This window comes from Drosophila busckii, chromosome 2L, assembly GCF_011750605.1.
Source record: "Drosophila busckii strain San Diego stock center, stock number 13000-0081.31 chromosome 2L, ASM1175060v1, whole genome shotgun sequence".
In the NCBI taxonomy this organism is placed as follows: Eukaryota; Metazoa; Arthropoda; class Insecta; order Diptera; family Drosophilidae; genus Drosophila; species Drosophila busckii.
In genome coordinates, this window is record NC_046604.1 from 13,389,614 (window position 1) to 13,411,260 (window position 21,647).

The 21,647-nt window shown below is 30.3% G+C and overlaps 1 protein-coding gene across 2 annotated transcripts in view; it reads left to right on the top strand.

Moving 5' to 3' along the window:
- The window catches only part of LOC108607843 (putative neural-cadherin 2), a 145,948-nt gene that overhangs the window by 30,837 nt on the left and 93,464 nt on the right, over positions 1-21,647 (top strand). For both annotated transcript variants that reach the window (XM_017998908.1, XM_017998909.1), the window contains exon 3: positions 6,045-6,070. The gene's annotated coding sequence lies outside the window, so the exon portion shown is untranslated. The remainder of the gene's footprint in view (positions 1-6,044; positions 6,071-21,647) is intronic.

The following is a 21,647-nucleotide window of genomic DNA, read 5'->3' on the forward strand; positions in this document are numbered from 1 at the left end:
ATAAAATAAACTCATTCGAATTTGAAGTGGAGAACTGTTGTTAGGAGTAGAAAATCTAATCAAACTTGAATAATACTCATTAAGTCTAGAGATGCAAAACTATCGAAATGCGTAGTACATCAATTCAAAATAAAATTAAAGAAACTCATTAGAACTAGAGGTGGATAGCTATTGATAGGGGAAGAAAATCAAATTAACGATATGCGTAGAAAATCAAATTAAACTTAAATAATTATTAATAAACTCACTAGAGGAAACTAGAGGTGGAGAGCTATTGCTAGGGGTAGTAAATCAAATTAAACTTAAATAATTAAAATAAACTTATTAAATCTAGAGGTGCAGAGCTTTCGATATTCGGCAATTTCGATAGCCTGTGGTTATTTGTATTAATAAATATTATTTTTAATTTTTTTTTAACAATATATTTTAATACTGCAAGAACTTGAGCTCGATCTCATTACATTTTCAATACTTTGTTATACATTTATTTTAATATGATTTCATATAATGAAATATAAAAGCTGTGAGTTAAAAAAACATCGATAGTATCGATAGTGTGTACGATAGGCTACCACCTCTAATTAAAACTAATTTGCTTTTAATGATATTTTTACTGCAGTTGCTTGCAGCGTATAAATTTCTTTACTGTATTTGCATTAAACTGCCCACAAGGTAAATAGTTAGCATATAATGCTAATTAAATGCTTTGCCAATACTAAAATGTCACCCAGTGCTTTACACACACACACACACACACACACTCTCGTATGCGACACGTAATGAGCAAACCCATTAAAGTACAAATTAAATCCCCAAACTAATTTGGCAGAAGGCTTTTGGGAGTAACAAGAGGCAAGCACGCACCAGAGTCACGAGTGCTGGGCACAGCTTTATGCAGTTGACCACACAAATACTTCTGTGTGTGTGTGTGTGTGAGCTTAAGCTGCTTCAAAAGGTTGACATTTGCTGTTGCATATTTGGCAAATGCCTGTTTAGGAGGCTTACATAAACTGAAATGCTGCACAAGCGATTTAATCAATTAAAAGTTGACAGAGGAGCGCAACAACAAGAATAATCCACAAAATGCAGCGACAAGTGCTCTCAACTTTTGCTGTGCAAATATTTTGAGTTGAATTTATTGGGCAATATGTGAAGGCAGAAGTTGTGCCAAACCGTAGCCAAAGCTTGAGCTTCAAACTGCTTAACGAATATGCCAAACTTGGCACGCAATAAAAAGTTTTCTCTATGTCTGTGAGTGTGTGTGTGTAGCAACAATAATGCTGCTTGCCTTTACGGAATTATCAACCGCACCCAATAGTCGAACAGCAAAAAGAGCAAAAGATTGGGCTAAGAGTTCGGCATAAAACTTTGAACTTTTCACTTGTGTGCGCTGCGTTGAGTGGAAGAATTTTTGATCGAATTATAAATAAAATATGAGCATCAAAGCTAATTTTTGGACATAGCTTAGAACAAAAAATAAATAGCTAAGCAATATATTAAATTTTTTTTAAAGTAACTTATTGTTTTAATATACAAATGCATACAAAAATATTTAGAAAATGCGCAAATAAATAATTAGAACACGAAATTAAATATATAAATATTTTTTGAACTTTTGTAACATTTGTAAATGCTAAAAAAATATTTAGAAAATTATTAAATGTTTGGGTTGCTTATAAATTTCAAATAAATCTCTCACCAAACAAATATATGTTTTCATTTGGTTTTAGAATTCACAGAATTTGCTTATCAAATATTCATTTCCAGGAATTTTATGTATGTTAGAAACTCTTAATTGATGTAACTAAAATATTTCAAACAATAAAATTTCAACAAATTCTGCACATTCTATAATTTGGTTTGAAATATGTGAGAATGAAAATCTTTAAAGACTTTTGTGGCAGTAGCAATTATAATTTTTTATATAATTAGTATAACAATAGAATATTTTGATACCGAAATGCGATGCCATTTTGACTGCCACAGTTATTTTTTCTAAGAAATGTGTCTTATATACTAAAAATTGTGATTGCGATTGCGTTTGCCTCTTTGCCTGCCCCAAAAGCCGCTTTATGGCCAAAGCCACAATCACAGTCATATCAATAACAATTGTTGCGAGCTCAGCAAATAAAACTAAATGCAGCGCGTATATGTGAAATGTCAGCATTGATTTAACAACTGGCGCAAGAAAAATCTAATGAAATTCAAGATGGAAAAATGTATATCAGCGACAGTGTATGTGTGTGTGTATATAAAAAGTAATTGGCATGGAATAAAATGTGAAAGAAGTTGCTGCTTGCTTAGGCAGCAGCAGAAAATGGAGGAGGCTGCTTGGCACTTGGTGCCTTTTGAATCTATTTGCACTAAGTGTTCGTTAGAAAATGTTTGCATAGCAGCACTCAACGTCATTCAAAAACACATGTAGCTGCTGCAACTTGCAGAAAAAATCAGAAGAAAATCAATAAAGGCAAATTGTCGTTGGAAAAACAGAAATGTGCATCATTTTCACTTTATGCAAATTGCAAAATGTGTGACTGGGCGTATGTGTGATGAAGTCTAACCCATCTACACACACACGAACAACTGACAGAGAGAGGAACTTACAATGAGCATTCAGCACTGAGCATTGAATTGTATGAATACATTTATATATATACTATACTATATATATTCCCCTATGACTACACACTCTAAAGACTTGTCTCTGTGTGTGTGATTTTGCTTGGGCTGACAAAAGGCATTTGCATATTTAATATTATTACGTTATTTTGCACACACACGAACAAAAATTTATGATTGCATTCAACTCATGTTGCAACCGCTTCAATTTTATGGCTACAGCTACAAATTTTTTTCTTTACTTATAATTTGGTTTACAACTTTTTTCAGTTTTCGTCATCAACATAAATAATGAAATTATTTTTTGACTGCCAGTTTGAATTTACGGCCCACTGTCAGGCTCAGGGCTCAGGGCTCAGCACAGCAAGCAGATATTGAAAAGTGTTGCGATAAATGCATAAAAAGTGTCATTAAAATCTCGTTTCAGTTTACAATGCAACTGGGAGTGCTAGGCAAATAGAAAGAAACAGCAAGCGCTAGAAAGAGATAGCAAATTGTAATGCATTTGGGGCTTTGTGGTTAGCAAAGCGAACAACTATTAAATAAATATTATGAATGAAATGATTTGAGCTGGATAACAATTTAGTAATTGTTATTTTATACTATTAAATATATTCTATATTAAATTATATTTTTATAAGCATACAATTTGATTAAAATAATATAAAATTTTAAAGAATTAGCTGAGAAATATAAATGCAGCATTTTTAATAGTAAAAAAAATTTCAGTTAATAAGCGAATATATTAAAAAAAATATTTTTATATATCTTAAATAGTAAAAATGTGAATATAACAATTTTAATTAGCAATATTTTTAAGCTAACAAAATATAGTAAGAAAAATAAGCTATTAAATAATTTAGAATTTTAGTAAATTAATAATATAATTTTATATAGATATTATTTTTATCTATATAAAATTAAAATATAAGTATTTAAAAATTAACTTTACAAATGAAGGTAGCATTATTAATATTTAAAATATTATAATTACAATCTTAACTAAGTACACATAATTTGGGCTCGAAAATAATTAAGTTATTGTTTTAATATTTTACTATAACATATTCTATATAAAATTAAAATTTTACAAGTAATATTTTTTTTTTATTATTTTTCTTTACTTAAAATATGGCCATTTATTAAATTTTTTTGAAACACTTGACGTTTCTTATTTGATTATTTAACAAAGAACTTGACAAATGAAAATGAAGCATTATTAATATTTCTAAAATTATAAGCCAAATATAAGGCCAAACTAAAGTAATACAAAAGTTAATGTAATATATATTTAGTAACAAAAATATTAGCTCTGTTCTTTAAGTAAACAATTTTTTTTTGTAAGCCAAAGTGACAATGTTTTCAATTGAATGCACAGCATTGTGGCTTTCAATGTTTGTCAAATCGGCTGCTAGTGAAAAAATAATTACAGTGTTTAGGCAGTTTATGTACACACACACACACACACACGCATACACATACAAACACTCAAAGTGTGATTTCAGTCACTTGACATGACCGGAAAACAGCAGCCAAAGGCCTCAAACCCAAAAGCTCTATTATGTAGCTCACAATGCGGAAGTGTCGACTAGATATACACACATTAGGCACACACACACACACGCACACACACACACACATATCTGGGGCAACCGCAAATCATGGATATTTCGAAAATTTCATTACATTGTTGGATTTGTTGCTGCCCAAAAGGTGGATAATCTCTTATGTCTTGCTATCTCGCTTGCACATTAACTGTGCATTTGTTATCTACAATGCTGAAATGCTCTTGTCAATGAGGTGTGCATTGTGTGCATGTATGTGTGTGTGTGTCACACAGACACAGAGTTAATGATGACTCTGCTGGCCTCGTCGACAGTCAACTTAGGGGCGTGGCTGCTACACAGTCCCAACAGCAAATCCGCTTTTATATTTTATTTGTATGTACGTTCTTTTTTTTTTTTAGCATTGTTGGTGACTCTCTGGCACGGCTTGTTGTGTCGTCAGTCTCTATTGTCTCATTGTCTGTGCGCTCATGTATGAGTTTTTATATATCTGTTTTTTTTTTTATTATAAATAAGCTTGTAGGCATGTGTCGTCGGCTTGTTGTGTATACGCCAACTAAACTACACTACGTAATCTGAAATGGCAAACAACAACAACAGCAGCAGCAACAACAACAGCAGCAGCAGCAAATGAAAACAATCATGATTGTTGTTGTCATACTCCCTTGACATGCCAAATGAATGAATGAAATGAAATGTTTGCTGCCATATATTTTTAACTTTAAGATTTGTCCAAAGCAAACAACGCTAACATTTGTTTATGGAACTTTAGGCGAGTTTGTCTGCAATTTATTAAATAATATTTTAAATTTTAATAGCAAATTGTACTTCAAACATTTCTTAAAAGAAGTTTAAGCATCTGCGTGAGCTTGTTGTTTTATTGAATAATATTTTAATATATTATTTAAATAGAAATTTCTATACCAACTAGCGAAGAAAGTGTGAAATTATAACTAATAATTTATATATTAATTCGTAAACAGAAATGAAAGATGGTGAAATTTATTCAATAATATTTTCTAGCATTAAATTGAAATCGAAAATGAAATCAAGCCATGCATATGTTGCATAATAATTAAATTAATAAATATTTTATAATATTAAATTGCCAATTGAAAAGAAGCATTGTTAATAGAAACTTTTAACGTTTGACCAATGCGAAGCTTGTTTATGGATTTATTTAATTTATTAGAACTTTAAACATTAGTCTAATGCGAGTTTATGGTCTGAAATTTTTTAAAATAATAATCTATAACAATTTAGGCATTAGAAAGGGAGTTATTTAAAGATTTATTAAATAATATTTTATAAATTAATACCAAGTCGAAAATTAAAATTTATGTATAGAACTTTTTGATTGTCTACAATTTATTAAAAAATATTTTATATATTAATTGTAAATAGAAATTTGTATAGAACAAGCGAGATGTGTGAAATTTATTAAATAATATTTTATAAATTTATTTAATTATTTATATAACTGTTGAGTTAAAGTTAAAACTTAAAAGCTACTTGGGCTTTCGGCTAGAAATGGGAGGATTTAACTAGTGTTGGGTAGCTTATTCTACTTATTTACATATTTATAAATTAATTGCAAATCGAAATTGATACATTTCGTTTATAGATTATGCGAGATGTGTGAAATATATTAAATAATATTTTATATATTAATTGCAAATTGAAATTGAAACATTTCCCTAACAGAACTTTAAGATAATCGTGTCTATGTTTAAAATTTATTAAATAATATTTTATGCTTTAATTGCAAATATAAATTGCTGCATTTGCTTATAGAATTTTAAGTATTGCCAATACAAGTTTATATAAATAATAAATATTTGTTTTCTATTTTAATTGCAGCTCTGCTTTAAATAAACGCTCAAGTGGTAAGTTGAAAATATTTGCAAAATGCCTGCATAAACTTGAGAAAAAGTTGCCTGTGGCAATTGTTCAAATCGACTTTCAAAATGTTGCTCTAAAAATTACAAAAATTACCTTTGGGCCATGCAAAACACTTGAAACAGAATTTTTGCTGCTGCTAGGCTTAAAAAGCTTAAATTTCATTTAAGCACATTTCAATTTAAATTTACGTATATTTATAAATAAATGCATAGGCTCGAACCGAGCATAGCTTGCAGCCATATATAGATGCATAGCCAGTTGGCTTGTCAAGTCAATTTCAATAAAAACAAGCACGAGTGTGTGAGTGTGTGTGAGTGTGTTGTCTATGCCAAATCAATTTTGGCAGAGCTTAGACAATTTGAAGAAACAACAAATACAAATGGCAAACAAATGAAAGCCGCCGCCCCAATGACCCAATATTGAGCTACAAATGCAGGAGCAGCAGCCCCCAAAGGCTACAACGAAGGCAAAGAAAGCAACCCCAAGTAAACATAAGACTGAAATAAAAAGCAGTTTGTAGATTTGGTTTGCCTCTGGCGGCAAGGTTTAAATGAATAATGGCAGGTAGCTTGCCCCAGCAGCAGCAGCAACTCGAGTTAAGCTAGTGGCAGCTTTTGTTGCTTTTGCTGCTGCTGCTGCTATCATGGCAATTGGCATTGGCAACCACACAATGTTGCCACAGAGCAGGCAATCTGAGGTCTGAGAGCCACAGTTGATTGAGCTTGCACTTGCCTTGCAATTGCAAGCGAGTTAACACTTAAGTAAATCACATTGCGTATACGCCATGGCTGTCACACTAATCGAAATCTTTTGATTGCTATGCGCAACTGTGGCTAATTTTATATGCAAAAATGCCAAAAACCAACAGAAAAAAACTATATATATCTATATAGATGTGTACTGACAACATAATTGGATTTGCTGCTAAAGTTATTGTCTTTTTGAAATATCGAAAAAGTTTGTCTTGCCCAACTCGTTACACTTGGTAGAGTACAGTGGGTAAATGAGGCCGATTTTGGGATAATAAATTAAGTGAATTAGAATTAGAATTTGTATAAACTGAGTTCTAAAATATATAATAATTTATAATAAATTCTAGTATGAAATATAAGCTTGGGTATGAAATTAAGCCTTTAAACTTTTTTAAAAATATTTATTATTTATCTATAATAATTTAATTTATTTATTATATTAATATTTTATTATTTATTTATTATAATTTGGCTCTCTTTAAATTTTTATATTAATATTTTATGTAGCGACAATAGATAAGAAAAAATTTAACAATGGCTATGAAAGTAGCTTAGAACTTTAAGCTATAAGCACCAATATTTACTTAATTTGATTATATATTTATTATTATTTGACTTGCTATCAATTTTAATATAAATATTTGATATATGGAACTATCAGCTATCACTAACAAACTTATGCATAAATATTTATGATTTTATTTATTTATTATATGACTGGCTATAAATTTTAATATTAATATTTGACATAGATTGGCTATGAAATTAGTTTAAATCTTTAAGCTATCACTAACAAATTATGCAATTAAAAGTTACGCAATTTATTCACTTTAATGGGCACTTTTGCCCATCGTACTTACATTGTTAACTTAGAGCGGCTGACCAAGCGTAGCAGCAAAAGTTTTCTTAAATGACTTTTTGCCTACATTTCTACTATTTGCACTTGCAATCTACTATGGTATTCATATACGGGTTGCCGCTCCTGCTGCTCCTGCCTGCTACATATGATGTTGATGTGCATGTCGCCCAAGTTTAGTTTAATTAAAAAGTAAAAACTGCAATAGCAGCAGCTACAGCAAAAGCAACAACGACAGGGAAAACAGTCAAAAATTCTTAGAGTGAACGCATGAAGTTTTTGCATGCATTTTCTATGACTTGTTGACAAAACTATTTCAATTTATATAACATTGCACATTTGAATTTTTTGCTTGTTGTTGCTGCAAGTAACGTGCTGCATAAGAATTTTCAACACACACACACACACATGTGTGTGCTGCTTTCATTTGCTTGTTAAATTGTTAACTACTTTCAACATTATGCTATTACACAAGTTTATTTTGTCAAGCACATAATATTTACTTTTTTAGTTGCTGCTCAGTCAAAAGTTGCTGCCATTTAATACGCATTAGCTTTTGTCTAAATTGTCTATGAGTTAAGTTGATAAATAAATGTACATTTTTTAATAAATGCAAGCTAAACAAATTTAATTAAATGGAATTTAGCTGCATTTTTGTTAGGCTTTGAAATCTTTAAAGGGATTAGTTGGAGATTAAAACAAATTCCAAATGTGTAATGGACTTCATATAAACTTTTTTATTTTATGTTGTAAATTAATGTAAATTTTTCAAATAAACTTTTTTATTTTATGCTGAATATTTTTTTATATTGAATAAATTGAAGTGTAGGATTATGTCAATATATTTATTACAGAATTGTTAAATTAAGTGCAGTAAATATGCTTCATATTTCATAATATTTAAGGCATTTCAAACTTAAAAATCAGCTCTTAAATTTTATACATTTTATTTTTAACTAAGCCAAGCAAATTTAATTAAATGTATATGAATATAAAGCATTGCTGTTAGGCTTAAACTATGCAAAGAGATTAGAGCGCATCAAATATTGTTGTTTAAAGAAACTTTTCAACTCTTCAAAAGCCGCTGCAAATTTTATAAATTTTTTGCTTAACTTAAAAATATTTTTAAGTAAAATTTCTTCTTTGCTAAATTATGCAAACTTATTTAGCTAAGACATTATATAATTACTGCAACTTTAACTTGCTATATATGCAAAATATTGTTGACAGTTTTTCTTTTCTGGGTTAACGTTGACGTCAGCGCGTGTCTGGAAAATGATTTTTCGTATGACGAAAGCAAAAAGTCAGCGTGAGTTTTGTCTGAACTTCAAACATCTTTTGTTTTGGCTACAAAAACAAAGCAAACTGACAGACAGACAGACGGACAGACGGACAGACAGACAGGCTGTACTTTTTTTGTTAAACATATTGCGCATACGCCGCGTATACACACATTACATAGCTTATGGCAAATGTTGTGCTTTGCTGACATTTTAAATTTATATAAAATATATATATTTTTTTTGCCGCACAATTTCCGCATGCCAGGTGAGCAACAACAACAATAACAACAAAAGCGCTGTCATTTTTGTTTATAAGCAAGCGTCGAGTTGCTGGAATTGTTTAAAATGCAGGCACACGGCAAAAGTTGCAAGTTTTTAGAGTATGCAACTAGCTTTAGCGCTGTCTCGCTCTAGCGCAAGCGGCGCATATATTTATCGCATGTGCGCTTTGAACCTGCCACCTTCCGCTGTAATTCAAAACATTTTGTTGGCAGCTTTGATAACAAGCGTGTGTGTTGGTCGCTCTGTTATCAGCTGTGCTTCCTGTTGTTAAGTTTTTGTTGCAGCAAATTTAATGTGCTTGCAACAAAATCAAAACCAATTCAATTTTAAGTAAAGCAGCAAACACAACTTGTGCTACATTTGCATATGCGATTGCTGCTTATTGCAAGTGATAATAAAAATCAAATGTTATGTGCAGCAAGCAAGAAAGTCAAGTCAACCACAGATGCAAAATAGCATGCCAAAGCACTAAAAAGTCAATATGCCACAGTGGCTACGTCGCTACGTCTGTCTGTTTGGCATTACTCAAGTAGGTAATGTTGTCTAGCTGCCCATGAAAATGGCAGTCTAAAGCTGCAAAAGCCAGCGGCTGCAGCTTCTTAGTTTTCTTTTGCTCTCGCTGTCTCTCTTTTGACTTTTGTTGTTAATCGTGCTTGCAATGTACTCAAGTGGCTAAAGTTTCGTGCAGCCAACTGTGCAACTGCCACAACAACAGCAACAACAATTTTATATTTCTTGTGTGTTTGTTTTTCTGCTTTCATCAGTTGATTCGATTCATCGCATTGCAGCTTAAGGCTTGTGTGTAATCAAAGCATTGTGCAAAGTTTTGATTCTGTTGCACATAAAAATAAAAATTGTGAAAGGAATTATGCAAATCAAGCAAAAGTTTTTGTTACACACACACACTCAGACACAGGCAAAGGCTTATTTTATATATATTCTGATAAAGGCATTTATTTATGTACAAATAAATGCTGAACAATTGTTCGTTGCAACAATTTACGCAGTTTTGAGCAAAGTAAACGATTCACACTTCAGCAGCTGCTCAACGAAATCTTTTGTTTTTTTTTTTTATTTTGTTGAATTTATTTAATTTCAGCCAAGTGCTTTCAGTAGTATCAACGCTTTATATTTCTTTTGATCAAAGCTATCAAATTTAAATTTATTAATATGTAAAATATTTTGTGTTTATTTAAAATAATGTAAAATATTCAAGTACTAAAATTATTTTGTATTTTTTAGATTATTTGGAATTATATCATAAGCAATTCGACTTGACGTACTATATTATTTATTTTATGTAGAAACTACTGTCAAACAAATTTTTTAAATTCTTTTATGTGTAAAATATTTTTTGAAATTATTTAAATAAAGATTTAAAATTTTTTAAAGTATTTTTGTTTTGCGGATAGCAAATGAATCTGAATTATTTTATTTATTTATTACTTATTTCAAATCAAAATCTGACTAGTTGTTTTTATTTATTTTTTATGAATTATTTTTTATTTATTATTTATTTCTAATCAAATTCTGACCAGTTGTTTTTTTTTTTATTTTTTTATGAATTATTTTATTTATTTATTATTTATTTCTAGTCAAAATCTGACTTTTTTTTAATTTATTTTTTATGAATTATTTTATTTATTTTTTGTGATTTTTATTTCTTTAATTTTTATTAATTTTCTTAATTTATTTTTTATTATTTTATTTATTTATTTTTTGTGAATTTTATTTACTTATTTTTTAGGAATTTTTTAAATTATTTTTTATGAATTATTTTAGCTATTTATTTTTTTTGAATTATTTTACTTAATGAATTATATTATTTATTTATTTTTTATGAATTATTCTATTTATTTTTTTATAAATTATTTCTCATCAAAATTTGACTTTTTTTTTTTTATTTTTTATATATGCTTTCAAAATATTCTTTATACAATATATTTTCAACTTAGCAAATTGTTTTACTTATTTGCTAATAACAGTATCTCAACAATAGCTAAACTTGCTAGACAAACATGCGAATGAACTTTGCTAATAAATTTTAAAACGCAATTCACCTGTTCTACTATATATATACACTCTATATAGGTTATATATAAATAGCTTTGTTGCTCTCGTTCTAAACTGATTGGCAATGAATGCTAAATGTGTTTATTTTATTTTTTTGTCGGCGCTCAAAAGTTGAACAACTTTAATTGAAAGTTTGAGTTTGTTTGTTGTTGCTTTAGCTGTTGTTGTTGTTGTTGCTATTGCTATAATAGTTGTTTTTGTGGAAAAGCTATTAGAAGCTGTCGTTAGCTTAACATTTTATTGGCTGCTTAAACCGTTCGCCTGGCTTTGGCAACAGTGCAGCCAAATATTTTGCCTTACTTAATTGAAAATGCACTTGAGCTCCGTGTACTTAAGCGCTCTAGCTCGCTCTCGCTCTTGCGCTATCTCTCTCTCTCTCTTGTTGTGGCAGCTGCAAGTGCTTGTCTGCTCTCGACTCGAGCATTTCTAATGAGTACTTAACAATTACGTACTCGTCTCGCACTCTTTCTTTATTTGCTTGCTCTATTTTTGCTATTTGCTCGTAAATTCTTTCACTACTAAACTTTAGCACATACTTTGAGCTCTCTCTCTCTCTACGTTTAAGCTGTAGCCATGTGCCTGGCGTTAATCAAAGCACAACTTGACCAACAATAAAAGCTCGACATTGATTTACCTTTTATAGCGTCTCGAACATTGATTGAAGACATAGCCAAATATTTGCTCTTTAAATATTCAAGCGAATTGAACACTAATGGCGCCATAATTGCATGCCAACATGACATTACGCTTTTGCTTTTGGCCAAGTGGAAAGTTCAAGCTCAAGTCGTTTACACCCTGCCCCCAACAGCAGCAGCAACAACAACAGCTAAGTGGGCGTCTTCCTTACAATCAACATTAACAAGCAACTCGCATGTCGCTGCTGAATTAATAAACCAAAAAAATAAGCAAAAAAGAATTGGCCAAAACAGTGGGAGACGCCAGCAACCACATGAAAAATTTCTCGTCCTGGTATAATGCACATGTAACCAAACTGTGATTTGGTATACCCTGTAAAAAAGTGAAGTACTTAGCTAAAGTACTGCAAGCCTTATAAAGTGGAGAGTAAATTGAAAATAAATATAAATTTAGTGTATAGTAAAAAGTTAAGCTTGTTTTTCAATGCAGCTTAAATTTGAGTGCTGACAATTTAGTTAAAAAGTCATTATAATTATTTTAAATTATTTCTATTTTAATTATAATAATTATTTCAAACAAATTTGGGATTCGCTAAGCAGCTAAATAAAGCAGACAGTCAGCTAATAATATATATAAAATTCAAAATAAATAAATAAAAAAAATATATTTATATTCAGCTTAAATCTGAGTGCTGACAATTTAGCTAATTATTTTAAATTCTTTTTATGTTAATTCAAATACTTAGTCAACTAAATTTTAGATTAGCTAAATTACTGCAAGCAGCTAAATGAAGTAGAGAGAGTTAGCTAAAAATATATATAAAATTAAATGCAGTAAATAATCAAGTTTATTCTTATATGCAGTTTAAATTTAAGTAATGAAAACTTGCATATAAAATCATTATAACTATTAAATATTCTTTTCTTTTTTAATAATTTCTTATTTTTATTATTTTTTAGCATTGCCTAGTATATTAAATATAATTTTTCTCACTATAGCTTCAAAGTCTGTTAGCTGTTAACGCTGAAATGTATGCTACAAAAATTGCAGCTTGGCTTACATAATCATTTGTGCTGCTAAAAATTTATTTAAAATATTTTCAAACAAAATACTAAACATAAAATAAATATATAAGCTAATATATATATTTTATATACATTTTTTTAAATCTCGTTTTAATTTCTAACATAACTACAAGTCGCTCAAGCTGCTGCGCATTTTGCTCTTTGCTTTTTTGCCATATCACGAGAAATTCATGCTGCTTGCCACGTTAATGATATGACCACATTTACTTATAGTCCTGCGTGTGCTGTTAATTATGCATGTATATGTATGTGTGGGGACCACATTAGTTGTATGTGTGTGTGTTATGATAATGAGCAACGGCAATTAATCGTGACCAGGTGCTAAACCAAAAATAAAGCAAGAACAAAAAGCACTTGAAAGAGCAAGTGAAGTGAAGTGTGTGTGTGTGTGTGTGGCCAAAAAATGCGAGCACATTAACAGCAGTCAAAGTGTTTGGCTTAAATAGCTGTTGCTGGTAATTCAACTATCGACACTGTGGACTGAGCTCGCTGTAGCCCATTTGTGATTATTGCAAGCAGTCATTGGCTATTATGGCGCTCTTTACACTCGTTGATTGCTTGTTTGTTTCTTTTTTTTTTGTAATTGCAACAATTACAAGCCTGGCCACGCCCTTTACACACACAGACACACACTGAGCGTGTAAATTGCACTTAATTTTTAATAACAAGCTTTTAAATTAAAGGCCACATGCCATTAAGAAACTTACTCAAGTGCCGGGGCCGGGGCAATGGGCTGAGGGGACTTTTCACAGCTTTCACATGTCATTACTTAAGTCAACATGCCAGCAATCTGATATTTGAGTAGCCAATTGTCAAATAATTGCCTTTCATCAGTCAACACAAAAGGCTTAAAAAGGACTTAAAACGCCAGCGGATTAATAATAACCCCATTAGTGTAGAGTTGTTGCTTTATTGTTTATGGCTTTGTATACGAAGCTTATTTCATTGACGAGCTTGTTGCTGCTGCTGCTGCTGCTGATGATGGGGCAATCAATAACGTTGACTTGCAATTATAACTTGGTTTAACCACAAGAGCAAAAGAATTTCAATTTAATTTCTTACAAGTGTGGGGCGTGCTTTTTATACCTCGAATTTGCTTTCATCCTTTGCAGCTTTAATTCAATGCAGAGAATTTAATTTATTTAATTGTTGAATTATAATATTCAATGCTGTTTTTATTAAAAATATAAAAACAAAAACACAACTTTAAATAATTTTTAAATTCAATTTTAAATATTTTTTGTAATCCTTTTCTTTTATCGTCGACTGTTCATAGTTGATAATAAATTAATAAAAAAAAAAGAAGAATGTTGTAAACAAATTTTTTTATATATATATTTTATATTATTTAAATGCTGTAATATTTTTTAAAGCATTATTTCATCAATTTATTCAATTTTATATTTACAACAAGTATTTTTTATATAATTAAAGCATAATGTCATAATAAAATTTTTTTTATTTTTTTTCCTTTTTTATATTTTATTTTATATTATTTAAACGCTGTAATATTTTTTTTAAAGCATTATTCCTCCAATTTATTCAATTTTATATTTACAACAAATATTTTTTATATAATTTAAGCATATTTTTATGCATTTTTTAAAAAATAATTCATTTGGTATTAAATTGATATTCAAATCTGTTTATAATGCATTAATATAAATATTATATATAAAAGCATTAATGCAATATATGTAAATATAATAATTTTAAAGCATAGACTAGACTTGAAATTAATCAAACAAAATATATATCATATATTTATTTCTAAAGCTGGAAATTAAATTAGGAAAAAATATTGCCCAACATATTTATAAAAATTAATAATTGAGATTTATTATTTATTCAAAAACTTGTTCTAATTTTGAATGAAACAATTGCACAGCAGGCAGAGGCCTTAAATTCTCTCACGCTACTCTGCATTTATTTTCTTAGATTTATATAAGTAAATTTGTATATTTCTGACTGCTACTCAATTCAGCAGCATGAATCACGTACATTGCGATTATTGATTGCAAAATATGTGAAGTTGGCATTTTGTACGTTTTGCTCTCGCTGTCTGGCCATGCTTCGTTTCATCAATTTGTTGCCCGCTGAGTGATTTCGTAATTAACACAAAATGTTGCTGCTGCTCTTGTTTTCTGTCTGTTTTTTTTTCTCTTTTCTGTGTTGGTACGAACCACTTTACAGGCCAGCAACAATGCCAGCAGGCACGTGACCATAAAAACTACGAGAGCCCAGCACCCACACACACACACAGAGACACAATGGGTGGTGGTCAGAACTTTTGCTTTTGGTACGCTTGTCATTTGGGCTTTGTCGGCTGAGTTTGCATGGCAAAGCGACGCTGATGGAGAGAGGGGGCGTGGGGGGCAAAGTGAGCGCATTGCGTTTGTTGACGTGACAATATAGCGACGAACCGTTAAACTATTGTGTACTATAAGGATTAATGACATTTACATAATTTGCTCATGTACTTTGACCTCACACACACACACACCCACCCACACACCACCACCACCAATGACCCCCTGTGCTGCTTTCGCATAAAACCAACCAAAAAACAAGCGCACGAACAGCAGCTGCTGCAACATGATTGAGCTTTCAATTTGTTAGACCCCAACTACGCTTAGAAAGAGAGAGCGAGAGAGAGAGAGAGAGAGAGAGCATAGTAGCCAAGCCTTTAATCATTACGCAGCGCATTTGAAGTGACCAACAAAAAAATTTCAGCACGTGGTTTTGCCTTAACACACGCAGCAAACTATTTTCAGGCTCCCTCGCGCTTGCTCTAGGCTCAGCTCTCGCTCATTTGCCATACTAAGCCGCAGTGTTGATCAATGCCATGTTTGAGTTTTATAAGCGCACTCAAAATTAAAATATAAAGACAGCTGCATTACGATTTTAAAACTTTGCTTTGTGTTTACTACAAATTTCATAAAAAAACATTGATTAGTGCTCTTCACTTTTTATTTAGACATAAACATTTTTAAGGCCATTCTTGTGTACTAAAAATTTTACACATAGACATTACATATAATTTTTATATATTTTAACATCGGTGTAAAAATACTTTAAAGCTAAAACTGGAGAATTTTCAAAAACTATTTAAGAATATTTGGGCAATATTGTTTAATTTCAATAAATTTCAGCTTTAAGCAAATATTAGAATATGAAATATTATTATAATAAGCCAACATATCCGCTTGAAGCTGCTTATTGCTTTAGTTATCATTGCTATATAATTATTTTATACATAAATTTGCAGCTAATAAAAAAATTTTCTGTGAATCAGTCAGACAGAGCAAATGTGAACTTGAATGAAAATAATAAAATAAATAAAAATACCATTTGTGAAATAAAAGTAAAGTAAAGGGTAATCTAAGCTATAAATCTTTGTACTAAAATATGACTGAAAATATTTATATTATATATCTGTATATATTTGTATAATAATATAAACCTTTTCAGCTCTTAGGTCAGATTTCAGTTGTCGCTAAGCTCAGCTCCGCACTTTGCTTACAATAATATTATAATTTTAAATAACAATTTCAAGCTAAACTGCCAAATGCCAATAAACCGTGGCAAATAATTTATAAATTCAATACAAAACTGTCTGCTTTTTTATATAATTCGTATAATAATTTTTGCTGCAAATCTGTCGCTTTATTAATATTTTGATATGACAAAATCTTTTGACAATGCCAAGCAGCATGTTGATTCACTAGAAATCGCTCATACGCATACGCATACGCACACATACGCATAACTAGGAAGTTGTCAACAGCAAAGGCAGCCAGAAAAAAAATACGAAAACGCGCATCAAAAATGCTGGACCACAATAGAAGTGCAACTCTCTCTCTCTCTCTCTATCTGTCCCTCTCTCTTTGCATAGCTAACTCGCATTCGCATAGTTCTCTAGCTGTGTAAAGCTAACGCGCCACAAAGCCACGCCCTCGCAGTTACAGTACTACGCCTCTTGGCCACCGCCTCCCCCTCCCCACCCACAAACCGCTGGCATGCTGCTGAGCGAAGCGCAGAGTTGCGCTCACATTTCTGAGCAGCGACAATTGCATTCACAATTGGATTAAGCGCATCTGGCAAAAGAGTAACCTATAGCACCTCGACTGTCGACATGCCGTTCAATTGGGAATCGAACAGACTTACAGAATTGACAGTTAGCTTTTCGAATAGTATAAACACTATGCTAAAACCTTTGCCATAAGTAAAACTTAAGCGTAGAGTGTGTATTAAATATTAAAAATGTTAGAAAATATTTAATCAAGTGAAGCAAACAGTTTCAAATTATTTTGTAGTGTAGCTAACATATAAATAAAAGGGAAAACATTTGAAAACAAATTGAAACCCTTTTGGATTTATAAAAAATATTTTTAAAGCGTAGCTTTGGTTATTGCAAATAACAGAAAATATTTTAAGAATTTAAAAATAAAACTTCTTGACATGAATTTTATGCGATTACTTTATATTATAAAACATATTCCTAAAATGTGGCTTAACTATTAAAAATGACAGAAAACATTTGAACAAATGAAAGCAAGCTTAAACATATTTTTAAAGTGTTACTTAAGTATTGAAAATGATAGAAAACATAAAAAAATCTGTTTGGTATATAAAACCGTCACATACTAAAAATGCCAAAAAATATTTTTAAAATTTTATTAAACATCTTTAGATATCTAAAACATATTCTAAGTAAGTTTCTTTTCTTTATCTAATTTCAAAAACTAACTGAAAACCATATTATAGAAATCTAATATATTTAAAATGTGGCTTAAAAATGACAAATCTTAAACATATTTTTATTAAAAACATTAAAAAAAATATAAAAAAAATTTGTTTATATAAAACATTTTTAAAATGTGGCTTAAATATTAAAAATGCCAAAAAATATTTAAAAAAAAATTTATGAACAATCTAAATGAGTTTTAAATAATCTTGCGTTTATCTAACTCAAAAAAGTAACTGAGCACAATATTGTAGAAATTTGTGTTCTGCTGCAAAAGTCTGCATAATTTAAATAGACTTTGCTTAGTAAGTTTAAAAGCTCCAACTGCTCTATTAAGCGAATGGAACCATAAACGCACATTCAAGGGAAGAGTAACGACTGCCAACAATTATTTGACATATGCTCTGTGCTACATTTCGCTGACAGTAACTAAAATTTCACCTTTAGCAAGTTTGCCGTCGAAAACTGAGTTTTATATGTATGCGACATCAAAGTGCCTTGTCATACTTTTATTGCGTGTGTGTGTGTGTGTGAGATTGGCATTGATGCGACCTTAGCCCACGAGTTGAGCATGACAATGTCAAATGTAATTTTTTTTTCTTTTTTGATTTCTCTTTGTGTTGTGCATGACTATTGTGAAATTATATGGATATACTTGCTGCATTAGTGGATTAAATAAATCAAAGCTTATTGAAATGCGCAACCAAATGGGGCAAGCGATAACCGCAATAATAACCACACAGCATTAATTTTCGTTGCAAGCGACAAACTGTTGCCACTAATGAGCGACAGACAGTTCTTAATTATTATAAGCCACACATATGTGTGTGTGTGTGTGTGTGGATTGTAATCAAAAAGTTTGCGTTGGGCGTCAGTTAATAATTTCGTGTGCTAAAAACTTTGACAACTTTGTCCTTGGTCTAATGCTAATTTCTGCTACCGAGGAACGTACAACGTTTTAATTTGCTTAAACTGAGCGCAAATTTCGGTCAAACTAAATTTGCGCGACATTGACAAAAACTGCTTGATGATGATGATGACGATGCAGCAGCCAAAGCAGCAGCAGCAGCTTGTCTTGGAGATTGGTAAATTGAGCATTAAGGCGAACACGTTGCGCATTAATAACTTGTGATTTATATAAAAACCAGCAGCAGCAGCAAAGACGAAAAACTAGCATCAAATTACAAATAGTTAGCGAAAAGTTTTGTCTATGTGTCTCACTCACTTCTTCTCACTCTCTCACCTGCTTCGCAGCTGAGTGTGGCAAAGTTTTTTGCATAATTGCTTGCGTGTGAGTAGAGCTTAGATAACAGTTTGCTCATTGAGCAAGCGCATGAAAGTATTTAGAATAGAATTATATTTTTTTGCTAAGCAGAAAAAACTTTTAAAAATTAAAGCAGTTAAAGCTTTCAAGAGAATAGCATTTAATACTATAGAATTTCTTAACAAATTTTAATATTTGGCAACTTAAATTACACGTATTTAGGTTTGAATAATTTATTGCACTCATTATAATGTTATTTATTTAAAATTATATATAGGATAAATTCCAAATGTTGATTTTTCTAATAAACAAACTGTTTGATTTAATTGTAATATTAAAATAAATTCAAGTTAAAAATTCTGCTATACAAAAAAATTATGTTTGAATCTTTTCTTAATTCTACTATACAAAATAAAATTATGTTTGAATTTATTATATTCAAACTTAGATTTGAATAATTTATTTTATTCATTGAATATTGTTTCCTATACAATTTTTATTAATAAATAGAGTGAATTCCATATTCCATACTCCTAAATTTAACTAGTATACAAAAAAAAACGTTTTAGCTCTAACAGAATTTTGTTTTAACTTGTTAACATATTTTTTTATATTTTACAACTTTAGTCAGTCGAAAATTGTTTGAAATAATTTATTGTATTTATTGAATATTATATTTTATATTTATTTTAAATTTAATATAAAGAGAATAGCTGCCAAATGATGTTTTTATTAATAAACAAACTGTGTGATTTAATTGTAATATTAAAATAAATTCTAGTTCTAAATTCTACTACACACAAAATTCTGTTTTGCAACTTAAGTTACGCGAACTTTGATTTTAATAATTTATTATATGCATTGAATATCAAATTCTTTACTACGCTATAAATGAAAAATTCAAAATAAGAGCCAATTGTTGAACAAACTAGCAATGTGAATAAAATATCAAAATAAATTAATAACTGCCTTGAATTTTTAAACCTTTTGCTGCAAGAAATATTTGCCCACATTTGTTTTTGTTGCTCACCCCATTTGCTACCTTAAATTGCGACACACACACACACAGGCATTCCCTAGCGAGCATTTGATATAATCACCGTCAAACATTTCCATCTACATAAGTACTTTGCCTATAAGGCAAACAGCTCTTAGCCGAAAGAGCAAAAAAAAATAAAAACAATGTGCAAAGCCGCGTCGTCTCGTCTGACTGATTTCTAAACTGTCTTTTGTTGTGCAAACAAAACAAGAAACAAAGAGAGAAGAGTGAGGAGTAGGCGAAAAAGTAAAGTAAAGTATATGATAAACATGGACTAGGGCTACACTTTCAATTCCGCTCCCTGAACGCAAAGCGCGCAGCTCAGAGCGCAGCTTAGCTCGAAACTGAAACTCAACTCAACTTGTTACCCTAGCTTGCAACATTTGCCACAATGCACAATTTTTACGCGCTCTACTTCATAAATTAAATAGCAGCCCAGTTGACATGCTACTGTAACTTGCGCTAGCTATTGCGTATACGTAATTTTGTATACAGACAGACATGAGAGTGAACGCCATTGTCTTTTGCGGTTAAGAGAGTGAAAGAGAGAGAGAGAACGTCAAGAAAAGTAATTCATTGCACAAAAGGCAGACAAAACGGGGAGTGAGACGAACCGAAGCGAGTCCTCGAGCATTGTATTTGTTTCTGTTTCTGTTTCTGTTTCTGTTTCTTTTTTTGTGAGTTTGACAAAGGCAAATGGCAGCACCCTAGTGACGAATAATATACAAACTTACGCTAGTGCATGCAATTTTCAATGTGACAATTTCAAGTGAAGGCAATTGACAAGCTTAAAGCCACAGACAACATTTCGGGCTGACAATTCAATATAAATTCGACAAAATTGCAGCTTTATCTAACCCACTCGCTCTTACTCTCGCTGTCTCTTTCATATAGCTTTTCCTTTGAGTGCATGCAGTTAATTTAATAATAACAACATTTAATTAATTGCGTTCTTATTCAGCGCTATTGCTTTAAAATATTTACTTAAATATCAGCAACTATTAATTACGATTGAAAATGCTAAATAAATAAGAAATTCAATGACACAATTTATTTACACTTATTAATAAAATAATACATTTCTAAAATAATAAAAATAAATAAATAATAATAAATAAAAGTAAATTAAAAAATAATAAAAATTCATTTGCATTAAATTGAAATTTTAAAAAATTCTAAAATCAATTTTATCAAGCTATTAATTTAATTTATTTATATCTCTAAAGAAGCAAAAAAGTTATTTTTTTTTTATAATAGTGCATATAATAAACTCGTAGAATTTCTACTAAGAAAGAAAAATTTATTGCTATAAAATTTATATATTTGATTTTAAAATTTTATTTATTTATATTATTATTATTTTATTTTATTTATTATTTTTATTTTATTTTATTTACTCATATATTATTATTTATTTATAAACAAATAATACTTTATTTCATTTTATATAACATAACACAAGCTTTTAATATTTCTTTGTGTACTGTTTGTCAAACAAAAATTAATAATAAAAAAAATGTCACTCACTTTGTTGTGTCTTTGCA